Source organism: Ambystoma mexicanum, chromosome 2p, assembly GCF_040938575.1.
Source record: "Ambystoma mexicanum isolate Mex_15411 chromosome 2p, UKY_AmexF1_1, whole genome shotgun sequence".
NCBI classification, from domain to species: domain Eukaryota; kingdom Metazoa; phylum Chordata; class Amphibia; order Caudata; family Ambystomatidae; genus Ambystoma; species Ambystoma mexicanum.
The window spans coordinates 1,430,675,150-1,430,688,098 of NC_090923.1; positions in this window are offsets into that span (position 1 = coordinate 1,430,675,150).

Genomic DNA, 12,949 nt, shown 5'->3' on the forward strand with positions numbered 1-12,949 from the left:
GAGGCCAAGAGGCCGAGGCCCCAGCAGGGCGAGAGGCCAAGAGGCCGATGCCCCAGCAGGGCAAGAGGCCGAGAGTGGCAGAGGCCCCAGCAGGGCAAGAGGCTGAGAGTGGCAGAGGCCCCACCAGGGCAAGAGGCTGAGGCAGAGGCCCCACCAGGGCAAGAGGCTGAGGCAGAGGCCCCACCAGGGCAAGAGGCTGAGGCAGAGGCCCCACCAGGGCAAGAGGCTGAGGCAGAGGCCCCACCAGGGCAAGAGGCTGAGGCAGAGGCCCCACCAGGGCAAGAGGCTGAGGCAGAGGCCCCACCAGGGCAAGAGGCTGAGGCAGAGGCCCCACCAGGGCAAGAGGCTGAGGCAGAGGCCCCACCAGGGCAAGAGGCTGAGGCAGAGGCCCCACCAGGGCAAGAGGCTGAGGCAGAGGCCCCACCAGGGCAAGAGGCTGAGGCAGAGGCCCCACCAGGGCAAGAGGCTGAGGCAGAGGCCCCACCAGGGCAAGAGGCTGAGGCAGAGGCCCCACCAGGGCAAGAGGCTGAGGCAGAGGCCCCACCAGGGCAAGAGGCTGAGGCAGAGGCCCCACCAGGGCAAGAGGCTGAGGCAGAGGCCCCACCAGGGCAAGAGGCTGAGGCAGAGGCCCCACCAGGGCAAGAGGCTGAGGCAGAGGCCCCACCAGGGCAAGTGGCTGAGGCAGAGGCCCCACCAGGGCAAGAGGCTGAGGCAGAGGCCCCACCAGGGCGAGAGGCTGAGGCAGAGGCCCCACCAGGGCGAGAGGCTGAGGCCGAGGCCCCACCAGGGCGAGAGGCTGAGGCCGAGGCCCCACCAGGGCGAGAGGCTGAGGCAGAGGCCCCACCAGGGCGAGAGGCTGAGGCAGAGGCCCCACCAGGGCGAGAGGCTGAGGCAGAGGCCCCACCAGGGCGAGAGGCTGAGGCTGAGGCCCCACCAGGGCGAGAGGCTGAGGCCCCACCAGGGCGAGAGGCTGAGGCCCCACCAGGGCAAGAGGCTGAGGCAGAGGCCCCACCAGGGCAAGAGGCTGAGGCAGAGGCCCCACCAGGGCAAGAGGCTGAGGCAGAGGCCCCACCAGGGCAAGAGGCTGAGGCAGAGGCCCCACCAGGGCAAGAGGCTGAGGCAGAGGCCCCACCAGGGCAAGTGGCTGAGGCAGAGGCCCCACCAGGGCAAGAGGCTGAGGCAGAGGCCCCACCAGGGCAAGAGGCTGAGGCAGAGGCCCCACCAGGGCAAGAGGCTGAGGCAGAGGCCCCACCAGGGCAAGAGGCTGATGCCGAGGCCCCACCAGGGCGAGAAGCCGAGGCAGAGGCCCCACCAGGGCGAAAGGCAGAGGCCCCACCAGTAATATATGCAAATCTACAATTTGAAAGCAATGTGTTTGGCAAGCTGAGGAGTACCATGGATGATACCAAGACTCACCCTCTGAGTCTAGATATAATGTCTAAAAGATCCAGTTCCAGCACCAAACCCATAGGTCTAAAATTGCCAGCAGTTTATGCCTCAAGTAAATCTGGTTGTATTTTGATGTTCCAATCAATATTTAATTCATATTTCAATTGAATGTTTTATACGGTTTTATCAAACCAAAACCTCAACATAAGTAGGTTCTATTTCTTCAAACTGAACCACAGTATCTGCAGATCACTTTCCTAATCTGCAACAAATACAAGTTGAACAAATACAAGCTGGATAGCTTGCACATGAATTAACTTGATATTTAGAACATCCCAACCTAATGGAAAAGAAATAAAATGTAGCCTGTGTTCCTGATAAGACTGTCTGTCATGTGAATCGCTTATGTAAAACCAGTGGAGTGTCCCTAGCTTCTAAATTGGAGAAACCTCTTTCAGGCAACCTCCAATGGCTTTCCTCACGGGCGCCCACGAGGAAAGCCCTAAATATCAAGTTCAAGCTATTCGGTGCAGATTATGAAAGTGATCTACAGATATGTCTCAATGTAGCCCGGATGGAAACCTGTTATAGGTTGAAACACTGGTTGGCTTTTTCTTTGCTTGTTCAGTTAGAAATAATGGAACTTTATCTTTTGTATGTTGAGTTAGCGTGAACAATCTGTTTTAAGTGTTTGGTTTAATAACACCTCATAAAACATCATTGGCATTTGAATTCAATATTGAAGGGACAACAAAATACAAACAGTATTTCAGGCATAAACTGCTGCATTTCAAGACTTGAGGGTTTGGTGCTGGAACTAGATCTTTTACACTTTCTACAAGAAGGATAGGCAAGGACAAAAGAATACGAGAAACAAAAATGGACATGGAAAGGAGACTAGGAAGTGGGAATAGGACACAGACTAGGCACTATAAAGAGACCGGTACTATGAAAAGGGAATATGATTGAGAGGAATGTTCAACAAATTTCACCTGCTTAAAAAAAGCCCTGTCCACCCTGTATATCAGTCAAGGTAGAATGGACCCAGGAACTGGTTATATCCCAAATAGATAACTGCAACAGCGTGTGTGTGAGTGTGTGTTATAAGCCACCCTAAGAAAAATATCCATCTCCTACTTATGTCTCTCATGCGATCTTCTGCCTCAAACATAGCGACTAGCTTTTATTGCTTCAGATCATAAATGCTATGGATGGGGCAACAAAAAATCCGAGAGGCCCAGGCCCCAGCAGGGCGAGAGGCCCAGGCCGAGGCACCACCAGGGCGAGAGAGGCCGAGGCACCACCAGGGCGAGAGAGGCCGAGGCACCACCAGGGCGAGAGAGGCCGAGGCACCACCAGGGCGAGAGAGGCTGAGGAAGAGGCCCCACCAGGGCGAGAGAGGCCGAGGCCCCACCAGGACGAGAGAGGCCGAGGCACCACCAGGGCAAGAGAGGCGCCGAGGCATCACCAGGGGGAGAGAAGCCGAGGCACCACCAGGGCGAGAGAGGCCTAGGCACCACCAGGGCGAGAGAGGCTGAGGAAGAGGCCCCACCAGGACGAGAGAGGCCGAGGCACCACAGGACGAGAGAGGCCGAGGCACCACCAGGGCGAGAGAGGCCGAGGCACCACCAGGGCGAGAGAGGCCGAGGCACCACCAGGGCGAGAGAGGCCGAGGCACCACCAGGGCGAGAGAGGCCGAGGCACCACCAGGGCGAGAGAGGCCGAGGCACCACCAGGGCGAGAGAGGCCGAGGCACCACCAGGGCGAGAGAGGCCGAGGCACCACCAGGGCGAGAGAGGCCGAGGCACCACCAGGGCGAGAGGCCGAGGCCCCACCAGGGCGAGAGAGGCCGAGGCCCCACCAGGACGAAAGAGGCCGAGGCCCCACCAGGGCGAAAGGCAGAGGCCGAGGCCTCACCAGGGCGAGAGGCAGAGGCCGAGACCCCACCAGGGCGAGAGGCAGAGGCCGAGACCCCACCAGGGCGAGAGGCAGAGGCCGAGATCCCACCAGGGCGAGAGGCAGAGGCCCCACCAGGGCGAGAGGCCTAGAGGTCAAGGCCGAGGCACCACCAGGGCGGGAGGCGAGGCTTAGGCCCCACCAGGGCGAGAGCCCAAGAGGTCAAGGCCGAGGCCCCACCAGGGCGAGAGGCAGAGGCCGAGGCCCCACCAGGGCGAGAGGCAGAGGCCGAGGCCCCACCAGGGCGGGAGGCGAGGCTTAGGCCCCACCAGGGCGGGAGGCGAGGCTTAGGCCCCACCAGGGCGGGAGGCGAGGCTTAGGCCCCACCAGGGCGAGAGCCCAAGAGGTCAAGGCCGAGGCCCCACTAGGGCAAGAGGTCAAGGCCGAGGCCCCACTAGGGCAAGAGGTCAAGGCCGAGGCCCCACCAGGGCGGGAGGCGAGGCTTAGGCCCCACCAGGGCGAGAGCCCAAGAGGTCAAGGCCGAGGCCCAACCAGGGCAAGAGGTCAAGGCCGAGGCCCCACCAGGGCGAGAGGCAGAGGCCGAGGCCCCACCAGGGCGAGAGGCAGAGGCCGAGGCCCCACCAGGGCGAGAGGCCAAGAGGCCGAGGCCCCACCAGGGCGAGAGGCCAAGAGGCCGAGGCCCCACCAGGGCGAGAGGCCAAGAGGCCGAGGCCCCACCAGGGCGAGAGGCCAAGAGGCCCCACCAGGGCGAGAGGCCGAGGCCCCACCAGGGCGAGAGGCCGAGGCCCCACCAGGGCGAGAGGCCGAGGCCCCACCAGGGCGAGAGGCCGAGGCCCCACCAGGGCGAGAGGCCGAGGCCCCACCAGGGCGAGAGGCAGAGGCCCCACCAGGGCGAGAGGCAGAGGCCCCACCAGGGCGAGAGGCAGAGGACGAGGCCCCACCTCATTTTCTGACTCACAAGGCCTTTTGCAATGTAGCACCACATTATATACCTACCAGATCCCTTGTTTCAGCATCTTCAAACAACTGCAACTGGAAAGTCCTAGAGAAAAAAAGTACAAGGCAAGATTAGTCTCAACCCAAGGCTTCATCACCCAAGGCTCCAATTATTCAAGACCCTGAAAGATTGGAACGACCCAGCAAAAACGCAAAGGCCCCTCGGCAGAACATTATTCATGCACATCATAAACCTCCTAAATGCACCTACTAACCACACCTACCCATCTCATGAACAATCGCTCAATCTTACTTAGCACCATAGCACTAGTCATGGAATATTTTGTGCACTTCCCCCAGCAAGATTTTTTGGGAAACCTGACTGCTTGTCGAGGCACCACCAGGGCGAGAGGCCAAGAGGCCGAGGCCCCACCAGGGCGAGAGGCCAAGAGGCCGAGGCCCCACCAGGGCGAGAGGCCAAGAGGCCGAGGCCCCACCAGGTCGAGATTCCTAGAGGTCAAGGCCGAGGCCACACCAGGGCGGGAGGCGAGGCTAAGGCCCCACCAGGGCGAGAGGCGAGGCTAAGGCCCCACCAGGGCGAGAGGCGAGGCTAAGGCCCCACCAGGGCGAGAGTCTGAGAGGCCGAGGCCCCACCAGGGCGAGAGGCCGAGGCCCCACCAGGGCGAGGGGCGAGAGGCCGAGGCCCCACCAGGGCGAGAGGCAGAGGACGAGGCCCCACCAGAGCGAGAGGCAGAGGACGAGGCCCCATCTCATTTTCTGACTCACAAGGCCTTTTGCAATGTAGCACCACATTATATACCTACCAGATCCCTTGGTTCAGCATCTTCAAACAACTGCAACTGGAAAGTCCTAGAGAAAAAAAGTACAAGGCAAGATTAGTCTCAACCCAAGGCTTCATCACCCAAGGCTCCAATTATTCAAGACCCTGAAAGAGTGGAAAGACCCAGCAAAAACGCAAAGGCCCCTCGGCAGAACATTATTCATGCACATCATAAACCTCCTAAATGCACCTACTAACCACACCTACCCATCTCATGAACAATCGCTCAATCTTACTTAGCACCATAGCACTAGTCATGGAATATTTTGTGCACTTCCCCCAGCAAGATTTTTTGGGAAACCTGACTGCTTGCCGAGGCCCCGCCAGGGCGAGAGGCAGAGGCCCAGGCCCCGTCAGGGCGAGAGGCAGAGCGAGAGGCAGAGGCCCAGGCCCCGCCAGGGCGAGAGGCAGAGCGAGAGGCAGAGGCCCAGGCCCCGCCAGGGCGAGAGGCCAAGAGGCCCAGGCCCCGCCAGGGCGAGAGGCCAAGAGGCCCAGGCCCCGCCAGGGCGAGAGGCCAAGAGGCCCAGGCCCCGCCAGGGCGAGAGGCCAAGAGGCCCAGGCCCCGCCAGGGCGAGAGGCCAAGAGGCCCAGGCCCCAGCAGGGCGAGAGGCCAAGAGGCCGAGGCCCCACCAGGGCGAGAGGCCGAGAGAGGCAGAGGCCCCACCAGGGCGAGAGGCCGAGAGAGGCAGAGGCCCCACCAGGGCGAGAGGCCGAGAGAGGCAGAGGCCCCACCAGGGCGAGAGGCCGAGAGAGGCAGAGGCCCCACCAGGGCAAGAGGCTGAGGCAGAGGCCCCACCAGGGCAAGAGGCTGAGGCAGAGGCCCCACCAGGGCAAGAGGCTGAGGCAGAGGCCCCACCAGGGCAAGAGGCTGAGGCAGAGGCCCCACCAGGGCAAGAGGCTGAGGCAGAGGCCCCACCAGGGCAAGAGGCTGAGGCAGAGGCCCCACCAGGGCAAGAGGCTGAGGCAGAGGCCCCACCAGGGCAAGAGGCTGAGGCAGAGGCCCCACCAGGGCAAGAGGCTGAGGCAGAGGCCCCACCAGGGCAAGAGGCTGAGGCAGGAGGCCCCACCAGGGCAAGAGGCTGAGGCAGAGGCCCCTCCAGGGCAAGAGGCTGAGGCAGAGGCCCCACCAGGGCAAGAGGCTGAGGCAGGAGGCCCCACCAGGGCAAGAGGCTGATGCCGAGGCCCCACCAGGGCGAGAAGCCGAGGCAGAGGCCCCACCAGGGCGAAAGGCAGAGGCCCCACCAGTAATATATGCAAATCTACAATTTGAAAGCAATGTGTTTGGCAAGCTGAGGAGTACCATGGATGATACCAAGACTCACCCTCTGAGTCTAGATATAATGTCTAAAAGATCCAGTTCCAGCACCAAACCCATAGGTCTAAAATTGCCAGCAGTTTATGCCTCAAGTAAATCTGGTTGTATTTTGATGTTCCAATCAATATTTAATTCATATTTCAATTGAATGTTTTATACGGTTTTATCAAAACAAAACCTCAACATAAGTAGGTTCTATTTCTTCAAACTGAACCAGCAAAAGCAAAGAAATTGACACAGTATCTGCAGATCACTTTCCTAATCTGCAACAAATACAAGTTGAACAAATACAAGCTGGATAGCTTGCACATGAATTAACTTGATATTTAGAACATCCCAACCTAATGGAAAAGAAATAAAATGTAGCCTGTGTTCCTGATAAGACTGTCTGTCATGTGAATCGCTTATGTAAAACCAGTGGAGTGTCCCTAGCTTCTAAATTGGACAAACCTCTTTCAGGCAACCTCCAATGGCTTTCCTCACGGGCGCCCACGAGGAAAGCCCTAAATATCAAGTTCAAGCTATTCGCTGCAGATTATGAAAGTGATCTACAGATATGTCTCAATGTAGCCCGGATGGAAACCTGTTATAGGTTGAAACACTGGTTGGCTTTTTCTTTGCTTGTTCAGTTAGAAATAATGGAACTTTATCTTTTGTATGTTGAGTTAGCGTGAACAATCTGTTTTAAGTGTTTGGTTTAATAACACCTCATAAAACATCATTGGCATTTGAATTCAATATTGAAGGGACAACAAAATACAAACAGTATTTCAGGCATAAACTGCTGCATTTCAAGACTTAAGGGTTTGGTGCTGGAACTAGATCTTTTACACTTTCTACAAGAAGGATAGGCAAGGACAAAAGAATACGAGAAACAAAAATGGACATGGAAAGGAGACTAGGAAGTGGGAATAGGACACAGACTAGGCACTATAAAGAGACCGGTACTATGAAAAGGGAATATGATTGAGAGGAATGTTCAACAAATTTCACCTGCTTAAAAAAAGCCCTGTCCACCCTGTATATCAGTCAAGATAGAATGGACCCAGGAACTGGTTATATCCCAAATAGATAACTGCAACAGCGTGTGTGTGAGTGTGTGTTATAAGCCACCCTAAGAAAAATATCCATCTCCTACTTATGTCTCTCATGCGATCTTCTGCCTCAAACATAGCGACTAGCTTTTATTGCTTCAGATCATAAATGCTATGGATGGGGCAACAAAAAATCCGAGAGGCCCAGGCCCCAGCAGGGCGAGAGGCCCAGACCGAGGCACCACCAGGGCGAGAGAGGCCGAGGCACCACCAGGGCAAGAGGCGCCGAGGCACCACCAGGGCGAGAGAGGCCTAGGCACCACCAGGGCGAGAGAGGCTGAGGAAGAGGCACCACCAGGGCGAGAGAGGCCTAGGCCCCACCAGGGCGAGAGAGGCCGAGGCCCCACCAGGGCGAGAGAGGCCGAGGCCCCACCAGGGCGAGAGAGGCTGAGGAAGAGGCCCCACCAGGGCGAGAGAGGCCGAGGCCCCACCAGGGCGAGAGAGGCCGAGGCCCCACCAGGGCGAGAGAGGCCGAGGCCCCACCAGGGCGAGAGAGGCCGAGGCCCCACCAGGGCGAGAGAGGCCGAGGCCCCACCAGGGCGAGAGAGGCCGAGGCCCCACCAGGGCGAGAGAGGCCGAGGCCCCACCAGGGCGAGAGAGGCCGAGGCCCCACCAGGGCGAGAGAGGCCGAGGCCCCACCAGGGCGAGAGAGGCCGAGGCCCCACCAGGGCGAGAGAGGCCGAGGCCCCACCAGGGCGAGAGAGGCCGAGGCCCCACCAGGGCGAGAGAGGCCGAGGCCCCACCAGGGCGAGAGAGGCCGAGGCCCCACCAGGGCGAGAGAGGCCGAGGCCCCACCAGGGCGAGAGAGGCCGAGGCCCCACCAGGGCGAGAGAGGCCGAGGCCCCACCAGGGCGAGAGAGGCCGAGGCCCCACCAGGGCGAGAGAGGCCGAGGCCCCACCAGGGCGAGAGAGGCCGAGGCCCCACCAGGGCGAGAGAGGCCGAGGCACCACCAGGGCGAAAGAGGCCGAGGCCCCACCAGGTCGAAAGGCAGAGGCCGAGACCCCACCAGGTCGAAAGGCAGAGGCCGAGACCCCACCAGGGCGAGAGGCAGAGGCCGAGACCCCACCAGGGCGAGAGGCAGAGGCCGAGACCCCACCAGGGCGAGAGGCAGAGGCCGAGACCCCACCAGGGCGAGAGGCAGAGGCCGAGATCCCACCAGGGCGAGAGGCAGAGGCCGAGATCCCACCAGGGCGAGAGGCCTAGAGGTCAAGGCCGAGGCACCACCAGGGCGGGAGGCGAGGCTTAGGCCCCACCAGGGCGAGAGGCCAAGAGGCCGAGGCCCCACCAGGGCGAGAGGCCAAGAGGCCGAGGCCCCACCAGGGCGAGAGGCTGAGGCCGAGGCCCCACCAGGGCAAGAGGCTGAGGCAGAGGCCCCACCAGGGCAAGAGGCTGAGGCAGAGGCCCCACCAGGGCAAGAGGCTGAGGCAGAGGCCCCACCAGGGCAAGAGGCTGAGGCAGAGGCCCCACCAGGGCAAGAGGCTGAGGCAGAGGCCCCACCAGGGCAAGAGGCTGAGGCAGAGGCCCCACCAGGGCAAGAGGCTGAGGCAGAGGCCCCACCAGGGCAAGAGGCTGAGGCAGAGGCCCCACCAGGGCAAGAGGCTGAGGCAGAGGCCCCACCAGGGCAAGAGGCTGAGGCAGAGGCCCCACCAGGGCAAGAGGCTGAGGCAGAGGCCCCACCAGGGCAAGAGGCTGAGGCAGAGGCCCCACCAGGGCAAGAGGCTGAGGCAGAGGCCCCACCAGGGCAAGAGGCTGAGGCAGAGGCCCCACCAGGGCAAGAGGCTGAGGCAGAGGCCCCACCAGGGCAAGAGGCTGAGGCAGAGGCCCCACCAGGGCAAGAGGCTGAGGCAGAGGCCCCACCAGGGCAAGAGGCTGAGGCAGAGGCCCCACCAGGGCAAGAGGCTGAGGCAGAGGCCCCACCAGGGCAAGAGGCTGAGGCAGAGGCCCCACCAGGGCAAGAGGCTGAGGCAGAGGCCCCACCAGGGCAAGAGGCTGAGGCAGAGGCCCCACCAGGGCAAGAGGCTGAGGCAGAGGCCCCACCAGGGCAAGAGGCTGAGGCAGAGGCCCCACCAGGGCAAGAGGCTGAGGCAGGAGGCCCCACCAGGGCAAGAGGCTGAGGCAGAGGCCCCACCAGGGCAAGAGGCTGAGGCCGAGGCCCCACCAGGGCAAGAGGCTGATGCCGAGGCCCCACCAGGGCGAGAAGCCGAGGCCGAGGCCCCACCAGGGCGAAAGGCAGAGGCCCCACCAGTAATATATGCAAATCTACAATTTGAAAGCAATGTGTTTGGCAAGCTGAGGAGTACCATGGATGATACCAAGACTCACCCTCCGAGTCTAGATATAATGTCTAAAAGATCCAGTTCCAGCACCAAACCCATAGGTCTAAAATTGCCAGCAGTTTATGCCTCAAGTAAATCTGGTTGTATTTTGATGTTCCAATCAATATTTAATTCATATTTCAATTGAATGTTTTATACGGTTTTATCAAACCAAAACCTCAACATAAGTAGGTTCTATTTCTTCAAACTGAACCAGCAAAAGCAAAGAAATTGACACAGTATCTGCAGATCACTTTCCTAATCTGCAACAAATACAAGTTGAACAAATACAAGCTGGATAGCTTGCACATGAATTAACTTGATATTTAGAACATCCCAACCTAATGGAAAAGAAATAAAATGTAGCCTGTGTTCCTGATAAGACTGTCTGTCATGTGAATCGCTTATGTAAAACCAGTGGAGTGTCCCTAGCTTCTAAATTGGAGAAACCTCTTTCAGGCAACCTCCAATGGCTTTCCTCACGGGCGCCCACGAGGAAAGCCCTAAATATCAAGTTCAAGCTATTCGCTGCAGATTATGAAAGTGATCTACAGATATGTCTCAATGTAGCCCGGATGGAAACCTGTTATAGGTTGAAACACTGGTTGGCTTTTTCTTTGCTTGTTCAGTTAGAAATAATGGAACTTTATCTTTTGTATGTTGAGTTAGCGTGAACAATCTGTTTTAAGTGTTTGGTTTAATAACACCTCATAAAACATCATTGGCATTTGAATTCAATATTGAAGGGACAACAAAATACAACCAGTATTTCAGGCATAAACTGCTGCATTTCAAGACTTAAGGGTTTGGTGCTGGAACTAGATCTTTTACACTTTCTACAAGAAGGATAGGCAAGGACAAAAGAATACGAGAAACAAAAATGGACATGGAAAGGAGACTAGGAAGTGGGAATAGGACACAGACTAGGCACTATAAAGAGACCGGTACTATGAAAAGGGAATATGATTGAGAGGAATGTTCAACAAATTTCACCTGCTTAAAAAAAGCCCTGTCCACCCTCTATATCAGTCAAGATAGAATGGACCCAGGAACTGGTTATATCCCAAATAGATAACTGCAACAGCGTGCGTGTGAGTGTGTGTTATAAGCCACCCTAAGAAAAATATCCATCTCCTACTTATGTCTCTCATGCGATCTTCTGCCTCAAACATAGCGACTAGCTTTTATTGCTTCAGATCATAAATGCTATGGATGGGGCAACAAAAAATCCGAGAGGCCCAGGCCCCGGCAGGGCGAGAGGCCCAGGCCCCGGCAGGGCGAGAGGCCCAGGCCCCGGCAGGGCGAGAGGCCCAGGCCCCGGCAGGGCGAGAGGCCCAGGCCCCGGCAGGGCGAGAGGCCCAGGCCCCGGCAGGGCGAGAGGCCCAGGCCCCGGCAGGGCGAGAGGCCCAGGCCCAGGCAGGGCGAGAGGCCCAGGCCGAGGCACCACCAGGGCGAGAGAGGCCGAGGCACCACCAGGACGAGAGAGGCCGAGGCACCACCAGGACGAGAGAGGCGCCTAGGCCCCACCAGGGGGAGAGAGGCGCCGAGGCACCACCAGGGCGAGAGAGGCCGAGGCCCCACCAGGGCGAGAGAGGCCGAGGCCCCACCAGGGCGAGAGAGGCCGAGGCCCCACCAGGGCGAGAGAGGCCGAGGCCCCACCAGGGCGAGAGAGGCCGAGGCCCCACCAGGGCGAGAGAGGCCGAGGCACCACCAGGGCGAGAGAGGCCGAGGCACCACCAGGGCGAGAGAGGCCGAGGCACCACCAGGGCGAGAGAGGCCGAGGCACCACCAGGGCGCGAGAGGCCGAGGCACCACCAGGGCGCGAGAGGCCGAGGCACCACCAGGGCGCGAGAGGCCGAGGCACCACCAGGGCGCGAGAGGCCGAGGCACCACCAGGGCGCGAGAGGCCGAGGCACCACCAGGGCGCGAGAGGCCGAGGCACCACCAGGGCGCGAGAGGCCGAGGCACCACCAGGGCGAGAGAGGCCGAGGCACCACCAGGGCGAGAGAGGCCGAGGCACCACCAGGGCGAGAGAGGCCGAGGCCCCACCAGGGCGAGAGAGGCCGAGGCCCCACCAGGTCGAGAGGCAGAGGCCGAGACCCCACCAGGTCGAGAGGCAGAGGCCGAGACCCCACCAGGGCGAGAGGCAGAGGCCGAGACCCCACCAGGGCGAGAGGCAGAGGCCGAGACCCCACCAGGGCGAGAGGCAGAGGCCGAGACCCCACCAGGGCGAGAGGCAGAGGCTGAGACCCCACCAGGGCGAGAGGCAGAGGCCGAGACCCCACCAGGGCGAGAGGTCAAGGCCGAGGCCCCACCAGGGCAAGAGGTCAAGGCCGAGGCCCCACCAGGGCGAGAGGCCGAGGCCCCACCAGGGCGAGAGGCCGAGGCCGAGGCCCCACCAGGGCGAGAGGCCGAGGCCCCACCAGGGCGAGAGGCCGAGGCCCCACCAGGGCGAGAGGCCGAGGCAGAGGCCCCACCAGGGCGAGAGGCCGAGGCAGAGGCCCCACCAGGGCGAGAGGCCGAGGCAGAGGCCCCACCAGGGCGAGAGGCCGAGGCCCCACCAGGGCGAGAGGCCGAGGCCCCACCAGGGCGAGAGGCCGAGGCCCCACCAGGGCGAGAGGCCGAGGCCCCACCAGGGCGAGAGGCAGAGGCCCCACCAGGGCGAGAGGCAGAGGACAAGGCCCCACCTCATTTTCTGACTCACAAGGCCTTTTGCAATGTAGCACCACATTATATACCTACCAGATCCCTTGTTTCAGCATCTTCAAACAACTGCAACTGGAAAGTCCTAGAGAAAAAAAGTACAAGGCAAGATTAGTCTCAACCCAAGGCTTCATCACCCAAGGCTCCAATTATTCAAGACCCTGAAAGATTGGAACGACCCAGCAAAAACGCAAAGGCCCCTCGGCAGAACATTATTCATACACATCATAAACCTCCTAAATGCACCTACTAACCACACCTACCCATCTCATGAACAATCGCTCAATCTTACTTAGCACCATAGCACTAGTCATGGAATATTTTGTGCACTTCCCCCAGCAAGATTTTTTGGGAAACCTGACTGCTTGTCGAGGCACCACCAGGGCGAGAGGCCAAGAGGCCGAGGCCCCACCAGGGCGAGAGGCCAAGAGGCCGAGG